Below are 19597 nucleotides of genomic sequence, written 5' to 3'. Positions count from 1 at the left end.
CATAACAAAATATTCTGTTAACTGATTTTTAAGACTCTAGCATATTTGTTTATAATTGTTTATCTTCTCCAAATGTAAAGAAAAATGTAAACCTGATGTAAACCTGTACATGATGGTAATCATCTTCATAATTCTCTATAACTGTGACATCACATTCTGCGGTAGCTGTCAAAATTAACAAACAAATTAAAAACAAGATGTGTTTGTGAAACACTGATGCCCCCGTATGGCAACATTGTGAAGACTGAACATTTCTTAGATGCAAATTTAATATATTGATTCCCAAAGTAGGGTTTCCTAACTGGAAATACAATTGTAAAACATGAAAGCCCTATCACCATCTGTTATGGCAAGGCTAATGTTTTTTTTTTTTTCATAAGTACAGAAATCTTCAAAATCAAGGTCAGAAGGTCAAGGTTATTGGTATCCAATGAAAAATCTTTCCACAAAGATCACATGTTTGAAGTATCGAAACCCTAGCCTTAACCATTCAAAAGTTATGGTCAAGGTTAAAAATATTATATTAGTAGGTTATACTCCAAGATCAAGGTCAAAAGGTCAAGGTTTTTGGTATTGAATGAAATGTCTTGTCACAAGAATTACATATATGAAGTATGAAAGCCCTAGCTCTTACTCTTCAAAAATTATTGCCAAGGTTAATGTTTTTTCATAAGTCCCGAAATCTCCAAGGTCAAGGTCAAAAGGTCAAGGTTCTTAGTATTCAATAAATGCTCTTGCTCTAAAAAATATATATGTGAAGTATGGAAGCTCTATCCCTAACCGTTCAAAAGTTATGGCCAAGGTTAAGATTTTGAAAAAGTATGTCAAACTCTAAGGTCAAGGTCAAAGGGTCAAAAGTAATGATATCGAATGAAAGGTCTTGTCACAAGGATTAAATATGTAAAGCATGAAAGCACTAGCTCATATCCTTTAAAAGATATGATCAAGGTTTATTTTTTAAAAGTAGGTCAAACTCCAAGGTCAAGGTCAAAGGTTAATGTTCTTAATATCCAATAAAGTGTCTTCTTACAAGGATTACATATGTGAAGTATGAAAGCTCTAACCTTTACCGTTCAAAAGTTATTGCCAAGGTTAAATTTTTTTTCCGTTATTACGTAAATCTCCAAGGTGAAGGTCAAAAGGTCAAGGTTGGTGGTATCCAGTAAAAGATCTTCCCACAAAGAATATGTATCTGTATTTAAATATACGTCTGTTTCTTATCTGTGTAATTTGTGTGAAAGTTAAAATAAACTTCTCAAAAAAAAAAAAACAAGATGTGTTTGTGAAACACTGATGCCCCAGTATGGCAACATAGTTAAATGCAAATTTAATTGAATAGTACCAAAAGTAGGGTATTCTCACTGGAAAACGATTGTGAAATTCAAAGGTTACCAAATGTTTAAGTTTTTTAAAATAAGTGCAAAAATCTCCAAGGTCAAGGTCAAAAGGTCAATGTAATTAGTATCAAATGAAAGGTCTTGCCACATAGAATACTTATGTAGAGCATGAAAGCCCTAGCCCTAACCATTCAGAAGTTATGGCCAACGTTCAATTTTTAAAAAAGTAGGTCAAACTCCAAGGTCAAGGTCAAAGTTCTTGTTATCAAATGAAAGGTCTTGTCATAGGAATCAAATGTGTAAAGTATGAAAGCACTAACCCTAACTCTTTAAAGTTATGGTCAAGGTTTGCTTTTTTAAAGTAGGTCAATCTCAAATGTCAAGGTCAGAGGGTCAAAGTTCTTCGTAACCAATGAAGGGTCTTCTCACAAGAATTACATATATGAAGTATGAAAGCCCTATTACTTACCGTTCGAAAGTTATGGCCAAGGTTAAAGTTTTTTCACAAGTATGGAAATCTATAAGGTCAAGGTCAAAGGGTCAAGGTTGTTGGTATCCAATGAAAGGTCTTTCAACAAACATTACATATGTGAAGTATAAATGTCCTGGTATCTACTATTCATAAGATATGGCCAAAGTAAAAGTTTAAAATTTTATGTAAAAGTGGGTCAAACTCCAAGGTCAAGGTCAAAGGGTCACATTTGGTGGTACCCAAAGAAAGGTCTTGTCACAAGAAATATACATATGAAATATGAAAGTCATAGCTCCACTAAATCAAAAGTTATGGGCAAGGTTAAAGTCTTTGCGGACAAACAGACAAACAGAGAGACAGACAGAGAGACAGACAGACGGACACGACAAAAACTATATATCCTGAAACTTCGTTACGGGAGCATTAAAGAAAAAAAAAGAATATATATTTCAATTATAAATGTCCTGGTATCTACTGTTCAAAAGTTATGGCCAAAGTAAAAATTTGAATTTTTTGTGTAAAAGTGGGTCAAATTCCAAGGTCAAAAGGTCAAATTTGCTGGTACCCAAAGAAAGGTCTTGTCATAAGGAATACACATGTGAAATATGAAAGTCACAGCCCTATTAAATAAAAAGTTATGGACAAAGTTATAGTTTTTGCGTACAGACAAACAGATAGACAGAAAGACAGAGAGACAGACAGAGAGACAGCTAGACAGACAGACGGACACGACAAAAACTATATACCCCCGAAACTTCGTTTACAGGGGCATAAAAACCAAAACAATTGTTTCTTCATGAAAACAATACACGGTTATGGTTCTTAGTACAGTGACACACCATGCTATACTGGCGATTCAATGTAAGAACTGTGACTTAGTATTGTCAAATCGGTTGAAAATTAAAATCGATTAATCACTAGCATCGGTTGACCCTAACCAACTGATCATCTGCCAATAATCATATAGGTAACCCTTTGCATAAAATAGGCATTAGATTTTATATAAAATTTAGAATTTTATTTTTAAATTATGCAAGTAAAGGTGCATTGTACAGATTGAAATTCTAAAAACAGTATAAATGCTGTTTGATTAACAATTTCAGTAATACAGATTTTTGCATAATTAGGAAATACTTGGCCTGGGAAAAATAAGCATTGACAGATCAGGTTTTAATTTACATGATCATCTAAAATTTATAAGGAATTAATTTAAGGAATCACTGTCTAGTCTAGTAAGTATAGTATGCCTAGGCATCATTGTTGATGTCCCTGGCATACTATACTAACTCGACAGTGATTCCTTATATTTCCATTTTATTGTGAAATAAAATTGTAGATCTAGACTTTAAAAAATATAGACATAGATTTAAATTACAAAAGGATTCCCATCCCAATTTCAATAGTCCTCTCCCACTGACGTCAAACACAACAACAGCCACAAAAGTTTTTCATGCAACACTTGAAAGATATATATTTTGACAATAGGAGTCTGTTCTTGAAATAAAACTTAGAAAACTCTTATAAAAAAAAGAGGTATGTGCTGAAATATACTGATTAATCTCGATTGTTAAAATCTCCAATCAATTGTCTAAAATCGACAGCTTTTCCGACCTATCGTCGATTATAAATGATCGATCATCGTGACAACACTATTGTGACTCATAACAATAAGCTTGCTAATTTTTTGATATAAGTAGGGTCTTGAGTTAGTATGTAGACTGCGGGGCTAGTGCTTTATTCTAATCTGTTACTATACAGTTAAAGTATATCATTGAGGGAGTTAGCAATATTCCAGTTCCCCAAGACCAGGGCTATTTCCCGAGGCGCAGATCACCTTTTAAAAAAAATATTCATTTACAGATTAACTAATTATTATTCGTCGTAAATACCAAATTAGAAGACAGTTATTCCCTTTTTCTATATAATGCAATTATTGCATTCTGTTGTTTACGTCCTATTTTGTTATATGAAATACGTCACAAAGCATTTTTTTTGCGTCGCTCGATTATGACGTCACAATGAAAAGCTATATAACCGCAAATTAGCATGACTAGCTTTCGACCGAGGGATTAGCTCAAAAAACTAACGCATGGCGACTAGCCGATTTTCAGCGATTTCTAGAGAATTGTCCAGATCTAATCACTTGATTTTATATAGGGAAAAATCAGAAGAGGTATAATAATTTACAATAATTACCGATTATTCATATACAGGTTGGGACTAATCACCAGAATGAAATATAACAGCCCATTTTGGTGATTGGTCCCAACCCAAACTAGTGCTACATGAGCTTGACTCTTCAGACACAATTCTCACTAGTCTCAGACTTACAGACATGAGTTAATTTCGAATCCTGTCTGGTACAGGGCAGGTTCACAATTAGTTTAACAAGGGGAACAGCAGGGTCAAAGATACTCATGTTAGCATTGTGGCCCATGGGCTCCTTATTTAAGCACTTGTACACATTCAGTATATCCCATTTTGGGATTGGTCCCAACCTAATAATTTTTAAATTTCAGAGACAATATATACTGTTGAAGCTACCACTTCAAGGAAAATAAAATTCTGTTATAAGCAAATAAAAGTTGTTTTTTTTTCAAAAAGAATTAAAAACAATTAAAATAAAAAAAAATAATCAACAAATTAATCCACACCCTGCAGGTCCAGCACAATCTCTTGATTAAGCTATACATAGCTTGGAATACCTGTATAGCTTTATTAAGCTTCTCAAAATAGCTTGGTAATGCTATTCAATTATATGTGGTTTTTCACACGGCAGGTAAATTTGAAGCCAGAAAAAATGTTGAGAAATTTAATTGAATTTTTGTCTTTATTTGGACTTTTTTTAGATAAAAGACTTAAACAATCTCAAAAATGCTTGTTTTGAATAATTTGGTAGTTATTTTCAGCGCAAGGTGAACCCATTTTGTATTCTTCAAAATCATTTCGAAGCGGATCTCCGATTTGCAACTGTAGTGAGGGCGTGTCCCGAGATATAGCTAGATTATTCTCTCTACAGATCTATATATGGTCTTTGAGTTCAAGGAGATAAAATTTAGTGAGTTTATTTTCACATGCATTGTAAATTAAGACGAGTTCAAAGTGAAATATTTTCACTGCACCAAGCAGTGCCAAGGTGCAACTTTTTGTATACGCTGAAAAAATAACAAATTTGAGAAAAAAGTGTCAGTGATAAAATAGTAATTATCAAGCTATTCTAAATAGCTTAATAAAGCTATATATAGCACAGCTGCAGAACTGTAGCTCTCCGAAAAAATATATTGAAAAAACAGAGTTACAGTGCCACCCATTGAAAAAAATGTATATTTATGGTGCACAAAAATTTGCGCTTATTTATGCTTAGTTATTCTTCCAATTTTTTACCTCAATCGCTAAAAAGCTAAATTTAAAAAAAATCCTTACTTTTCTATCAAGTACTCTCGTAGTTTACATCTGTAAACCAAACTTTCTTGCAAATAAAAATGGCAGTGTAAATGAACAAAATTTTTTATCATCTCAATTTCAGGGCCAGGAGGGCTATTATAACAACAATTATAGGGAATATTTTGTTTGGGAATCAGTAAAAGAATACGTTAGGGTCACACAGTTAGTAATATTCTGATGTGACAGTTTAAAAAATCATGGAGAAATAAACAGAGAAACAGCGCACTTTTTTGTTCACAATAAATATACAGTGTTTTCAATGGGTGGCACTGTAGCTGCAGAAATGTAGCTCTCCGAAATGAAAATATATTGACAGACCGCAGAGCGACAGTGCAACCCATTGAAAAAGCTGTACATTTATTGCCCACAAAAAAGTGTGTATGGTTCTGTATTAATTTCTTCCAAATTCTTACCTCAATTGTAAAAAAGCCAGATTTCAAAATATTCCTACCTCCTCTATCAGATACCCTTGTAGTTTACATCTGTATGAAGCACCTGTATGGGCCCCATTCCCAATTGCAAAACCCCTCCCTTTTTCCCAAAAATGAACTGCCTATGTTCAATTTTTGAAAGAAGAAGAACTCAAGAAGGATTAAACCTGAACATAATTCACAAAATACAAACATGTTTAGGTTTGGAAATTTGAATGAAATGAACAAAATTTTAAAGAATCTTGGGTAAAACTTTATTATAATGATCAATTCTCTGATTCATAGTTCTGAATAACTAAGTTAAAGATCAATTTTTATTCATCTTAAGTATTTATTTGTTGAAAAACATCATACAATAAAATTTCCCAATAAGTGATAAAATGTCGTAAAATTCCCAATGTCAAGGGCCTGGGCCCCATTCCCAAAAGTGAGTGGAAAATCCCTGGAATATGTTAGGAACACACACTTCTGACACAGTTAGTAATATTTTGTGATGACAGTTTTAAAACCATGGAGAAATAAATTAAATCGAGGAACAGCGCATTTTTTTTGTGTGCAGTAAATATAAAGTTTTTTTTCAATGGGTGGCTAGTTGTATTCTCTTTAGAGAGGTGGACAGGCTTTCGCCTAGAGAAGCGGACAGGCTTTTGGATGTAGGTGAAAGCCTGTCCACTTCTCTAAAGAGAATAGGCTAGTGGCACTGTCGCTCTCCGGTCTATCAAATATTTTTTTTTATTCTGCAGCTATATAATATATATCTAAATCAAGAGATCTCGTCTGATCTGTCCCAAAATGGTCAAATAAACAAACCCACTTCCTTGTTCGTGTGACTCAGTTTAAAGATATATTATATACCGTGAAAAATCCTTACTACAACTGTAAATACATGTACTGTGTAGTTCCCACAATAATCATAATGTAGTTTTTCAGAGTCAAAAGGCCTAGATGCTGGTTTCGATGTCTTTTCCTCGATCTTGCCTTTCATGCAACAAATTTCAATGCAACGTCTGCGTGGTTTTGCACAAGGATCAACTCGGATGTCTCTCGCACTTGCAGGTTACTGGCCCCTGTGTTGCAATAGGAGTTCCTCGGATGACTCGTACCTCGCACATACTGGAATAGTCTCATTCAACCAGACCCTCGGCTGTCTCCGTAAATCTCCGACCACCCAGAGACCTCTGGGTGGTCGGAGATTTACGGAGACAGCCGAGAATGGAGCGTAGCGGAGTCAGCCGAGGATTGCCGATTGTCGCACTTGTCGCCATTAAGCGAAAATAGAAAGTCTTTTAAAAGTCGGGATCATTATTCACAAAATTGCGTAACAGTCATTCAGCAAAATGTTTCGTCACTCACCCACTCACTGTTAGTGTTATGATTCAGTGCGGATAATATTGCGGAAATAACTTGAAATGTAAAGGTATTGTGAAGCTTTTATATAGAATACACCTACCAGGTCCCAAGACAGATCAAGTTAAAAAAATATTATATCTCTCATTTCCTACATCAAAATTATTATATATCAAATTGCATGATCAACTGATCAAGTCTCTGACTATGCATGATAAAATGGTGACTGTGTTATTGTGTATATTTTTATATATACATTAACATGGTGCTCTAAAACATGACAAATATTAGAGCTTTGCAATAAAGCTATGACACCAAGTCAGAACTGTGAGTGATGTGTACAGAAGCTGTATACGTGTAGGGTGTGATGGATATGGGTTACTGGTAGTCATATTATGCTTTACTCATACTACTATAACATGGCATGAATTGTGTACCTAGTCCGTTATCAGTCTAGACGAACTCCAAAAACGAAGTTAACGGAAGTTAGAAATTAAGACTGAAAAAGACTCTGTAAAAGGAGTCCAGGCATGGGCAGATAGTACACTAAAAATGTTGATTTTTTTATGTTTATGGGTCTACAAAAACTGTTCATGCAAAGTTTTAGAAAGTATGGCAATAATATCAATACATTGTAATGGTACATTAATTACGTCTGAAGGGATCGTATTTGTTAGATTTTTTATTTTATTTGCAAAAGGAGAGATATTTACTTTCAATTTCACTTTTCAAGTCTGATCAATTACAGAGAAAATTAAACGTTTGGGAATTAAATATGTGTGATAAAAGGGGAAAATATAGAAATAATGAATGATTATATATGTTGTAACTGTTAAAAATTGATCACATTTTATCAGCATCGTTATTTACATAATTATAGTAAGTTATCACATATGAACAGATATCATCATGAAAAACATTTTTAGAACCTTAATCTATTTGCAAGCTCGTGCATTTGAACAGCCAACTTGTGCCAATATTCACCAATATAAGTTCTATAAATTTACCCCTTTATTAACACTTTTACAACTTACCGAACTGTTATGCAAAATTCACTTAATGTTCACGTCATAGAAATAGAAATTTAAAATTTACCCGCAAGCACCTTATAGCGTTGTACACGTTTCTCTAAAGTTTAGCGTCAATAAAATTATGCCGGTATATTTGAATACAAATATATTTTTTCTTATTTCATGAGATCTTTGCAAGTATAAGATACAAGGAAATTGGCATTAAATTAAAGATGAAATGAACTTTTTAAAGTGCGTGAAAATGCGTGATTGTGGGGAAAAGGTATATGCGAGATTTTGAGTTAGAAATAGGAAATAGTATATGCGTTAAAATGCGTGACTGCGGGGAAGGGGGTTATATAAATTAACAAGGTCGAAAAAGCTTGGAGATAAAAATCACACAAGTTGTTGGATAAAATCACATCCAACTACAAATCATTGGAGATCATATATACCGTAACTATAATCCCTGTTAACCGCCCCTGCCCCTATTACTGGCTATAAGCGCCCCCTCAGGTATTTTTGAATTATCAGGAAATAAGGGCCCTCTGTACAGTGATTTAAATCATCTAGGATCATATCAAAAGTTGTACCAAAATTTGAAGAAGGTGAAAATGAAACCTGTCCATAATCAAATTTCTCAGTGGAAAGTAAATCATTTAGCTTAATTTGGGTGTTTTATTTTTACGTAAAAGTAAAGTAGAAGATTGTTTTAATGGGGTTTTTTTTAGCTCTACTGGTCAGAGACCAGAAGAGCTTATGCGATAGTAATGCGTCCGTCATCCGTCCGTCTAGTCTGTCTAGCTGTCTGTCCGTCTGTCTGACAGGTCTGTAAACATTTTCTTAAAATGCTACTCCTCCTTCAGTTTTGGTCTGATTTCAATATAACCTCACACACAAGTAGACTACACTAAGATACATAATTCTGTATATCGGTTTTAATTTCGATGAATGGTGTTGCCGTTGTTACTAAAAATAGAAATTTTTGTAAAATACTTTTAAAATGCTACTCCTCCTACAGTTTTAGTCTGATTTCAATATAACTTCACACACAAGTAGACTACTTTGAGATACATAATTTTATATATATGTTTTTAATTTCGATGAAGGGTGTTGCCATGGTTACTAAAAATATAAATTTTTGTATAATACTGTTAAAATGCTACTCCTCCTACAGTTTTGGTCTGATTTCAATATAACTTCACACACAAGTAGACCACACTGAGATACATAATTCTGTGTATCGGTTTTTAATTATGTTGAATGGTGTTACCGTGGCTACTAAAATAGAAATTTCTGTGAAATACTTTCAAAACACTACTCCTCCTACAGTTTTAGTCTGATTATAATATAAAGTGACTACAAGTAGGCTACATTGAGATACATAGTTATCAGTTTTATGTTTTGGATTTTGATGAAAGATGTTGCCATGGTAACTGAAATTGAAAATTCTGTAAAATTTTATTTTAAAAGGCTACTCCAACAGTTTTAGTCTAATTGCAATCTTGCCATGAAAAGAGACCTAATCAAGGATCATTATTCTATTTATTGCTTTTGTAAAGTTTATGTCCCAACTGCTGCTTTTCTCTTCCTTTATTATAAGTACAAACCAGTAGAGCTACAGTCTCGACAGAGACTTCTAGTTTTGTAACTGCCTGGGGCGGTAAATAGGGATTACGCGGTAATTATGTTATGACACATTTGATATATTTGTCAGAGAAAAAATGAAATTCATGAATGAAGAGGCGAGAGAAATGGAAAGGACAAGTAAAGAAGAGGGAGATTTCAGGCCCAAAAAAGTTGAGTGGTCAGAAATCAGGTCAGGTAGAGGGGTCAGAGGTCAGGCCTGGTGAAGTTGAGAGGTCAGAGGTCAGGCCTGGTGAGGGGTCAGAGGCCCTGCCAATAAATCCCAGCAGTGCCAGCAGTACTAGTATAGCCTCTAGTTACTTCAACAACAAAATCCCCATACCCGAGGATGAAGACGTAAGATTCACTCAATCACTTCAACAACAAAATCCCCATACCAGAGGATGAAGAGGTAAGGCTCACTCAATCACTTCAACAACGAAATCCCCATACCCGTGGATGAAGAGCTAAGGCTCACTCAATCACTTCAACAACAAAATCCCCATACCGGAGGATGAAGAGGTAAGACTCACTCACTCAATCATTTCAACAACAAAATCCCCATACCAGAGGATGAAGAGGTAAGACTCACTCAATCACTTCAACAACAAAATCCCCATACCAGAGGATGAAGAGGTAAGGCTCACTCAATCACTTCAACAACAAAATTCCCATACCAGGGGATGAAGAGGTAAGACTCACTCAATCACTTCAACAACAAAATTCCCATACCAGGGGATGAAGAGGTAAGGCTCACTCAATCACTTCAACAACAAAATTCCCATACCAGGGGATGAAGAGGTAAGGCTCACTCAATCACTTCAACAACAAAATTCCCATACCAGAGGATAAAGAGGTAAGGCTCACTCAATCACTTCAACAACAAAATTCCCATACCAGGGGATGAAGAGGTAAGGCTCACTCAATCACTTCAACAACAAAATTCCCATACCAGAGGATAAAGAGGTAAGGCTCACTCAATCACTTCAACAACAAAATTCCCATACCAGGGGATAAAGAGGTAAGGCTCACTCAATCACTTCAACAACAAAATTCCCATACCAGAGGATGAAGAGGTAAGGCTCACTCAATCACTTCAACAACAAAATCCCCATACCAGAGGATGTAGAGGTAAGATTCACTCAATCACTTCAACAACAGAATCCCCATACCAGAGGATGTAGAGGTAAGATTCACTCAATCACTTCAACAACAGAATCCCCATACCAGAGGATGTAGAGGTAAGATTCACTCAATCACTTCAACAACAAAATCCCCATACCAGAGGATGTAGAGGTAAGGCTCACTCAATCACTTCAACAACAAAATCCCCATACCAGAGGATAAAGAGGTAAGGCTCACTCAATCAGTATACAGAATGTAATCCATAAACAAAATGTAAACAATATCCCATTTGACTTATTTTGCTGTTTTTTTTTCTCTTAAACATAACTTTTGACAATACCTAATCCCTGCCCCCACCCCCACCTTCCACTCCAACTTCCCAATTAAGGCAATATCTTTCCACTTCTTCCTTTAACCTTAATGAGGGAAATGTTATTGCAAATAAAAGATTAACAGATGAAATGACTCAGAATTGATTATCAACTCTGAAATATTTAATTCTTGTCATAAGTTCTTTTTAGAAAACTCTGGGCCTTCACTGGTCCAGGGTTCCTTATGAGTATTGCCTATCTGGGAAATATCGAGTGGGATCTCCGGTCCGGATCTGTCGCTTAGTTCAAAGTCAGTATCTCATTAGTATTAACGAGCTTTGGAGTAATTAGTGGATCAATTAGATTTAAAGATATGATAATTTATTATATGATTGAATACTTTCCATCTCTCTGATTGGCTGAGATCCAACTATGTTAGAAAAATATTACGTTGTATTGACCTGCACGTGACGTTCCAGGTCAATACAAGGATTTATTTCCTCTACATTGATCTAAAATTAGATTGGGAAATTCCAAATTGATACAAATTGTTTTAGAAAGCTATTTAAACGACTATGATTTTTATTTCCATGTGGACAAAACATAAGTGAATATATTTTTTAGGTGAGGGTGGTAAGAGGGGATGAAGGGACCCTCCCCCCCCCCCTCCAACACTTTTACTGAACAACAATTTTTTTTTACTTTTTGGCAGTCAGTTTTTCCTGATAATACTCCTTCCTTTCAAAATCTATCCTATAAAAAAGAATGACATATACATTTCTTTCATGGCAACTAAAATTGATTTTAAAAAAAACATTTCAAATTGATACGACTACCAGGTAGGGTTTATTCACATTTCAATTCTGCTTCTCTCTTGTATTTGGCTAGGACTTAATAAAATGCAAACAAGTGTAATGGTTAGGGCCGTGGATATCGGCCTGGATAGCTCAGTTGGTAGAGCACCTGACTAGAGATACAGGGGTCCCGGGTTCGATTCCCGGTCCAGCCATGCATTTTCTCCTTTCCTGTTAAAGATTTGGTGCCGTGCCATGCCCTGGAATTGACAGGTGAAAGATCTGCCAGGAATGAGCCTGGGTTGGGGTCTTTGGAGGTTAAAGACCTTTAAGGAGGGAGGAATGTAATGGTAAGGTCCGTGGATATCGGCCTGGATAGCTCAGTTGGTAGAGCACCTGACTAGAGATACAGGGGTCCCGGGTTCGATTCCCGATCCAGCCATGCATTTTCTCCTTTCCTGTTACACAGGTAATGAGCTGTATCATTTTATCAGTGAATCATATAATAAAACACTTATTGCTGTTTTTTCGGTCAATACAATGATTTAGCCATCTTCGAAGTACATATTCACCTCGCCCTTCGGGCTCGGTGAATATTGTACTCCTCAGATGGCTAAATCATTGTATTGACCTCAAAAAACAGCAATAATTGTATAATGATATAGCGAAGGGTGAAGAGATGCAAAAAAAGTCATATTTGCTATGGATACCAATGTCAACATATCTGTTTTAGTTGTTATGGAGACTGACATTGGCCAATTTTGTTATAGTTACTATGGATACTGATGTCGGCCTATAATAGTTACTATGGATACTGATGTCCGTATATTTTTAGCTCACCTGAGCCGAAGGCTCAAGTGAGCTTTTCTGATCAAAATTTGTCCGTCGTCTGTCGTTGTCGTCGGCGTAAACTTTTCACATTTTCATCTTCTTCTCAAGAACCACTGGGCCAATTTCAAACAAACTTGGCACAAAGTATACTTGGGTAAAGGGGATTAAAGTTTATTCAAATGAAGGGCCACGCCCTATTCCAAGGGGAGATAATCATGAGTTTGTTAAAAATTAATGGCATTTTTAAAAAATCTTCTCCAGAACCGCTAGGCCAGGAAAGATGAAACTCATGTGGAATCATCCTCAGGTAGTGTAGATTCAAGTTTGTTCAAATCATGACCCCCGGGGCAAGGGTGGGGCAAAAGTGGCCGACCCAAGTTGTACATAGGAATATATAGGAAAATTTTTTTAAAAATCTTCTCCAGAACCACTGGGCCAGGAAAGATGAAATTCATATGGAATTAGTTTATATGAATTTTTCTGTATTTTTTCAAGGGAAAATGAATAAAAAATTATTTACATCCAAATTAGATGCTTTCTTGTTAACATTTTGATGTAAATGAATGCATCACATGAATACCTAATAAAATATGTAAAGAAAGTCTGGTTAGACTTTTTAATTTTTTTTTTATAAAAAACTATTTATGAAAATGAAACACATTATTTGTGAATATTTTTTTTAAACCTATGGTTAAAAACACCATAAAACTAGTCACAACTAAGGAGAACATGTTTGTCAATCATATTTTTAAAAGATTGATTGATTGTATACTGTTTAACGTCCCTCTCCAGAATATTTCACTGATATGGAGACGTCACCATTGCCGTTGAAGGGCTGCAAATTTAGGCCTATGCTCGGCACTCAGGGCCATTTAGCAGGGAGGGATCTTTATCGTGCCACACCTGCTGTGACATGGGGCCTCGGTTTATACGGTCTCATCCAAAGGACCGCCCCATTTAGTCGCCTTTTATAAGCAAGATGTTACTGAGCACCTATTCTAACCCGGATCCCCACGGGGTTATTTTTAAAAGAAATTGAAAAGAAATTCAGAAATTTAAAAGAAATTTATTTTTTTAATATTTGGACCTAACCCGATTAAACTGATCCCGATCAAAATTAACACAAAATGAATAAAATGCTAATTTATTGCCTCTTCATGTATCTATAATGAAGAAATATATTTTATTGTCAAGTTCTGTAATGTTTTAACCCTTATAACACCTAATCAGACTAGTGTTCTTAGGAAAATGATATTTAATTCCAATAATTGTACAATTATGGTCGGAATGGGTTTAATTTTGATCGGGATTGGCCAAAATTAAAAAGAAATCAATTTTCTCTAAAATTTGGCCATTTCGTTTCAGTTTCTTTTATAAATATGATTAATGAACATGTTCCCCCCAGTTGTGGCTGGTATTTAGAAGATTTTAACCACAAATTATGTGTTTTATTTTCATAAATAATTTTTTATTAAAAAAAATTAACAAGAGGCCTGTAGGCCACATCGCTCACCTGAGAAGCTTTGAACATTCCGTCCTATACCAGAATTCCCCCTTGTAGTACATATTGTGACCCCACCCTACCCAACTGATCACAATTTAAACAATTTGTAATCTACACTACCGTAGGATGCTTTGATTCAACATTGTAAAACTTTGATTCCCCATTATGGCCCCGTCCCACCCCCGGGGGTCATGATAAGAACAATTTAGAATCTACACGACCCCACATTGCTTCCACATGAGTTTCAGCTTTTCTGGCCCAGTGGTTCTTGAGAAGAAGATTTTCAATGATGTTTCCTATACACATGTATATATATATATAAATAATGTACATGTATGAATTACAGAATTTAATTGACTTGACATATAATCAAACTAAAAAAATATTTTATTTCCCCAATTAATTTAGAAATTCTATAACTATACAACCATAGATGATAGATCTTAACTGTAGATTCTATGTTTTTAACATAATGATGGAAATTTGGTGGCATGTTTGAAAAATCTTCTCAAGAACCAGTGTGCCAGCTAGGAAATATGAAACATATGGGGAAACATCCTCAGGTAGTGTACAATTTTTTATAATTATAAATTATGTAGCATGTTTGTATACTGTCAGAAAGACAACAACATAACATGTTTAGTAAATCATTATCAACTCATAGACTAAAACAATGAAATTTCAAATTTAATTTAGTGTAAATTTGTATTACTGTTGTCACAGTTGATCCCCACTACTACACATAATGTCTCAAAGAAAATGAGAGAATTGTCAAGAAATCTGTACCACATATTTACAGTACAATTACATTAAAAATTTTATTTAAACAAAAAGTGTGCAACTTTGTATGGATATGTTGGGATTGGGGGAAGCATAAAGCAAACACCAATCACAAGGCACTGGGGGGCGGGGGTGGGGGTGGGGGGTTATAGTATACATACAATCGCAATACACTGCATTAGTTTTTCACTGACTGCGATAACACATCTAAATGAACATGTACACACTCGCTATCGTTTTTTTCTATGATGTTAAGTGCATACATACCTGGGCTAAATGTATCGACGATACTGCAGTGATGGATCTAGAGAGCTGATTCTGATCGTCTCTGTTTTCCATAATCTTTCGAAATAATGTCCTCATATTCTCGTAATAGGGATAAACAATGACTTGTCTCTTATCGTATCCCTATTTTCTTTAAAGATTCTCGGGTTATTGCATTAAAATCCACTGCATATCTCAGCTGCATCTTCGCTAGCCAAGGGTTTCCGATCCGATACCTACTCTACTTTTGTAGAGTAGGTATCGGATCGGAAACCCTTGGCTAGCGAAGTTTATCTCAGCTGATGTCGCCACGTTTGTAGATGTAAACAAACACTCCGTGTCATCGAGTGCAAGCGTTTGGCTGAAGCCGAATGCAGCCAAGCGGCACATAAAAAGTGAATTATTTTTAAAGAAATGCTATTCTATGTAAGGGAAAATCACTAATAATTATTTATTTCCACATGAATATATTGACGTTTGCTACAAATTCTTGCAAATATCGGTAAATAGTTATTTTGAGCTCTATTTCCTTATAAGGATTAATCAGGGCGGAGCAACTGTCATGACGTCAGACCTCATTATGTACTTCATTACCATATTTTTTTCATGTGTTGCCTTAACTGTACTGCGTTTTCCTAAAGTTATTATTTTGTTCAGTTTAATTTGTGATAGATTATATACCCGACATATGTAAATATTTCTTATTGATGCGTTATTACCGACTATGGAAACCCAGACTTTGAAATAATGTGTTATTATAGGCGACCAGCTTGATCAGCTGTGTATACAAGTAACGTACGTGTGACGTTATAGGATGATGTTACTACAGCGTTGGAGGAAATCCTACGTACTAAGACGTTGACGGACGATGTGGACTGTGTAACAACGATAACATAAACCAACGACTGTGTCAGTGTGTGTATATGCGAACAGAACGAACAATACGGTAACGTCTTGGGGTCACATTTGTAGCAAGATCGACGGTTTTGTGTAGGTGTCAAGGAAACATTCGTCTGGTCGGGTTTGACAATATTTTAGTCGGTGTATAGACACATTTATTATTTTTTTTGTTTATTATTATTTTTTTTGTTTAGGTTCTTTTTGGGTTTTGTGTGAGTGTTGTGTGTGTGTGCGTGTTCGGAGTGTGTATATATTGTTTTGAGCACTTTAACGAACTTTTGTTTGCACGTACTCTTTGTTCTTTTTCAAAGATTGGTTGCAGCAAGGATTTATTTCCATGCCATTTATCACAAATTGTGACATTAATCATGGCTTTGCTGTTCTTATGAATTTTACTAATGCATTTATATAGAAAACATGTTGATCCATTGTGGCAACAACCAAAACCTGAGGATATGATTGGAACAATTTTGAATCCAAATAATCTAAGGAAGCTTCTATATGTGTATCAATATGACCATGTATGGCCTTGTTGTTCTTAAAATATTCAAAGAGTTTTCCTATACATTTCTATGTAAAACTTTGCTCGTCTATTGTAACCCCATCCTTCCTATTAGTGGTTATGATTTAATTAAATTTGAATCTTTACAACTCAAGGATGATTCCAAACAAGTTTTATCTTTGCTGGCCCAATTATTCTTAAGAAGAAGATTTTTTAAAAAATGCCATTAATTATCCCTCATTTTTCACTTCTCCTGAAGTTTCTCCCATTCAATGAGGATATAGCCCTCCAAGTGAATTTGATTACCCCTCACCCAGGGGTGAATTGTTCCATGCTTTGATTGTAGTTTGTCCAGTGGATTGGAAAAGAAGACCAAATTGAGAAAAATCAGACAAATGTCGATAAAAAAACTCAGTAAGCCTTCGGCTCGAGTAAGATTTAACTTACCAGGTAAATAAACCGGTAAACGTAGGATGTCCTAGTCTTTCCAAATCTACGCTCTAAAGTACTACATCTGGACTGTCAAAAACCTGTAAATGGCATAAATTATTTATTATACTTTTCAACATTGGATTCAGAATATTTAAAGGTTTTCATTTTCCCAAAGAACATTTAATGTAAGTATTCGTAAAAAATTGGAGTGTTTAACATCGGGGCCCTTTTAGTGTTCCATACTAATGTAACTATCCTTCTAGGCCATGACTGATCAAATATTAAGCATCAATAACTTTCAAGCTATAACACAATTATTTAATACATGTATTTTTCTTCTTCCTAAAAACATGTATAGTCATATCTTCTTATACTAATTTTAAAATCCTTTGATAATCAATTCCCTGTTTATTCTGAAGAATATTCAGAAACCTGTAGATTAACAATTTCATCATTTTCTTCATCATTTACAGCATATCATTGGAAATCTGTCAAAAGAAGCTAAAATAAATAAAATAAATTTAGTATCTTTTTCTGTAAAACAAACTTAGAACAATGCTTTCTTTGTTAGATAGAGATATATGAATGTAATTGCCTGTAATAAGCCTGTATAACTGATATTTTAAATTCTAAATGTAAGTCGTTATCTTCTCCTTATATAAAGAAAAATGTAAACCTGTTTATGATCGTAAAAATTATTTTCGCAATTCTTTAAAACGTTGACATCACATTCTGTGGTAGCTGTCAATATCGAAAAAAAACTTTTCAAATTATAGATTACAATTACAAATTTTTCAAAGACTGTTTTCTAAATATTTTAATGTATAACTTGGATTCACTTTTGTGACCCTGCCCTACCCACCAGTGGTCATGATTTAAACAATTTAGAATATAGTACACTACTCAAGAATGTACCCATATAACATTTTCCTCTATATATTCCAGTTTAGTTCCAGGCTTATTCCTGGTGTTTATGGGTTGCAGAATTAGAATTTACACTACCCCAGCATGCTTCCACATTATGTTCAGCTTCACTAGTCCAGTGGGTCCTTTAAAGTTGATTTTCAAAGATTGTTCTTATACATTTTAATGTAAAATTTTATTCCCTTGTTTTTTGACTGACACGTCAATTGGTCGTTGATGTTTTCAGTGACTTTTTCCTGTATTTAAATCTAGTGTTCTGAGACGATCCTAAAATATTACAAAACCGTAAGTTCATTTCAGCCGGAAATGGGGAAAACAATTCGTAAATTGAGAAACCATGTCGGCATTTTTGAAATATATCAATCAATGTTGTTCCCAAGGACCATTTTTAAAGTAAAAAAACAAAATAACTGTCGAATTGAATGTTTTCAATATACATATTCATGAAATGTAAAATAATGACGTGACCTCTAATTGGGGACTTCCTTGTTTGTTAATTTCCTTGTTCATGCTACTCAAATTAATGTTATTGTGTGTGCAAATTAGAACAACTTCTTTTATCAAATCAAAATGCTCTTATACGAAATACTTACTTACATTTTTCAAAAAGGGCTAAATGAATTAAATCAATAAATGTATATGTTCACCAGTATAGTCAATTTTACAACAATCAAGATAAATTATCTTCCTTGTTCATGCTGCTCGTGTCTATTATAAACACATCAAACACGAATAATGACAAAATAATAGTTACCTACAGAGTGTACTTTGTGTCCATATCTCTCAAAACATGTAGTTCCTATTATAACATTGTTTCTATAGTGATTCAATAGTTATATTTTCATCTATCTATTTTATTTCTTTCCTCGATCTATCCAACGTGTGCCTGTTAGTCCAATCGCATCATCTCGTGTCTTTCCGTCAAAAGTCGGAAAAACAACTTCAAATGTATTTACATCATCGGATGTTAAAGATTTACTAGTATACATCTTCCTGTTTATTAAAACATATGAAAGACGGATTTAAAAGTTTCTTCTATTGTGTATTTTAGGTCATATCTTTACATTTAATTTAAGTTAAACTCCATTATCTACAAATAATATGTATGTAATCCCACATTTATATTAAGTTTGAGAAAAGGAGGTTGTAATGGCGTTTACGTAAGATATTCGAGGTGGTTTTTCCACTATTCGAAAAGGATCGATAAGTTGCGTTTGTGCATTGGTCTATCTTTGAAACAATGGATTTTATTTCGTATTTCGATTCAGATTTTTATGTATAATTGATTGATTGTGTTCATTTTGATTTTCCATTTGAAAATTGTTTAATCATAAAAGATGTCAAGGTTGCCGTAGGAGGACGTATAGAGTTATGCTAGACACTTTCGTTTCTTTATTGTGCAAACGCTTATCGTGACATGTGACCAACTTCAAAAACTATGCTTATTTAATAAAACGAATAAGCGTGGTTAGGTGAGGCATGTAGACATGTTTGTGAATCACGACATTATGCATAACAATATCACATGGCTTCCAAGTTAACCGAGATATTTGCCCCAAATTG

The 19597-nt window shown here is 34.5% G+C and overlaps 1 long non-coding RNA gene across 4 annotated transcripts; it reads right to left on the bottom strand.

The window, feature by feature from the left end:
• Positions 1–88: 88 nt before the first annotated feature.
• On the bottom strand, positions 89–18930 carry LOC134233274 (uncharacterized). 4 transcript variants are annotated; one of them, XR_009984958.1, is made up of 5 exons: positions 18793–18930; positions 17787–17851; positions 17543–17598; positions 17126–17208; positions 89–165 (listed from the first exon to the last, which is right to left on the bottom strand). It is a non-coding gene; the product is annotated as an uncharacterized LOC134233274 (long non-coding RNA). The 4 variants fall into 4 exon arrangements; XR_009984957.1 differs by having other exon boundaries at positions 17126–17598; XR_009984956.1 differs by lacking the exon at positions 89–165 and having other exon boundaries at positions 15974–17208.
• Between the last annotated feature and the right edge of the window lie 667 nt (positions 18931–19597).

The sequence above is a fragment of the Saccostrea cucullata genome, unplaced genomic scaffold (assembly GCF_032062105.1).
Source record: "Saccostrea cucullata isolate Sc308-1 unplaced genomic scaffold, CSIRO_AGI_Scuc_v1 ctg14384, whole genome shotgun sequence".
In the NCBI taxonomy this organism is placed as follows: domain Eukaryota; kingdom Metazoa; phylum Mollusca; class Bivalvia; order Ostreida; family Ostreidae; genus Saccostrea; species Saccostrea cuccullata.
The sequence above is the reverse complement of the archived record's forward strand: the minus strand, read 5'-3'. Positions and strand labels throughout refer to the sequence as shown.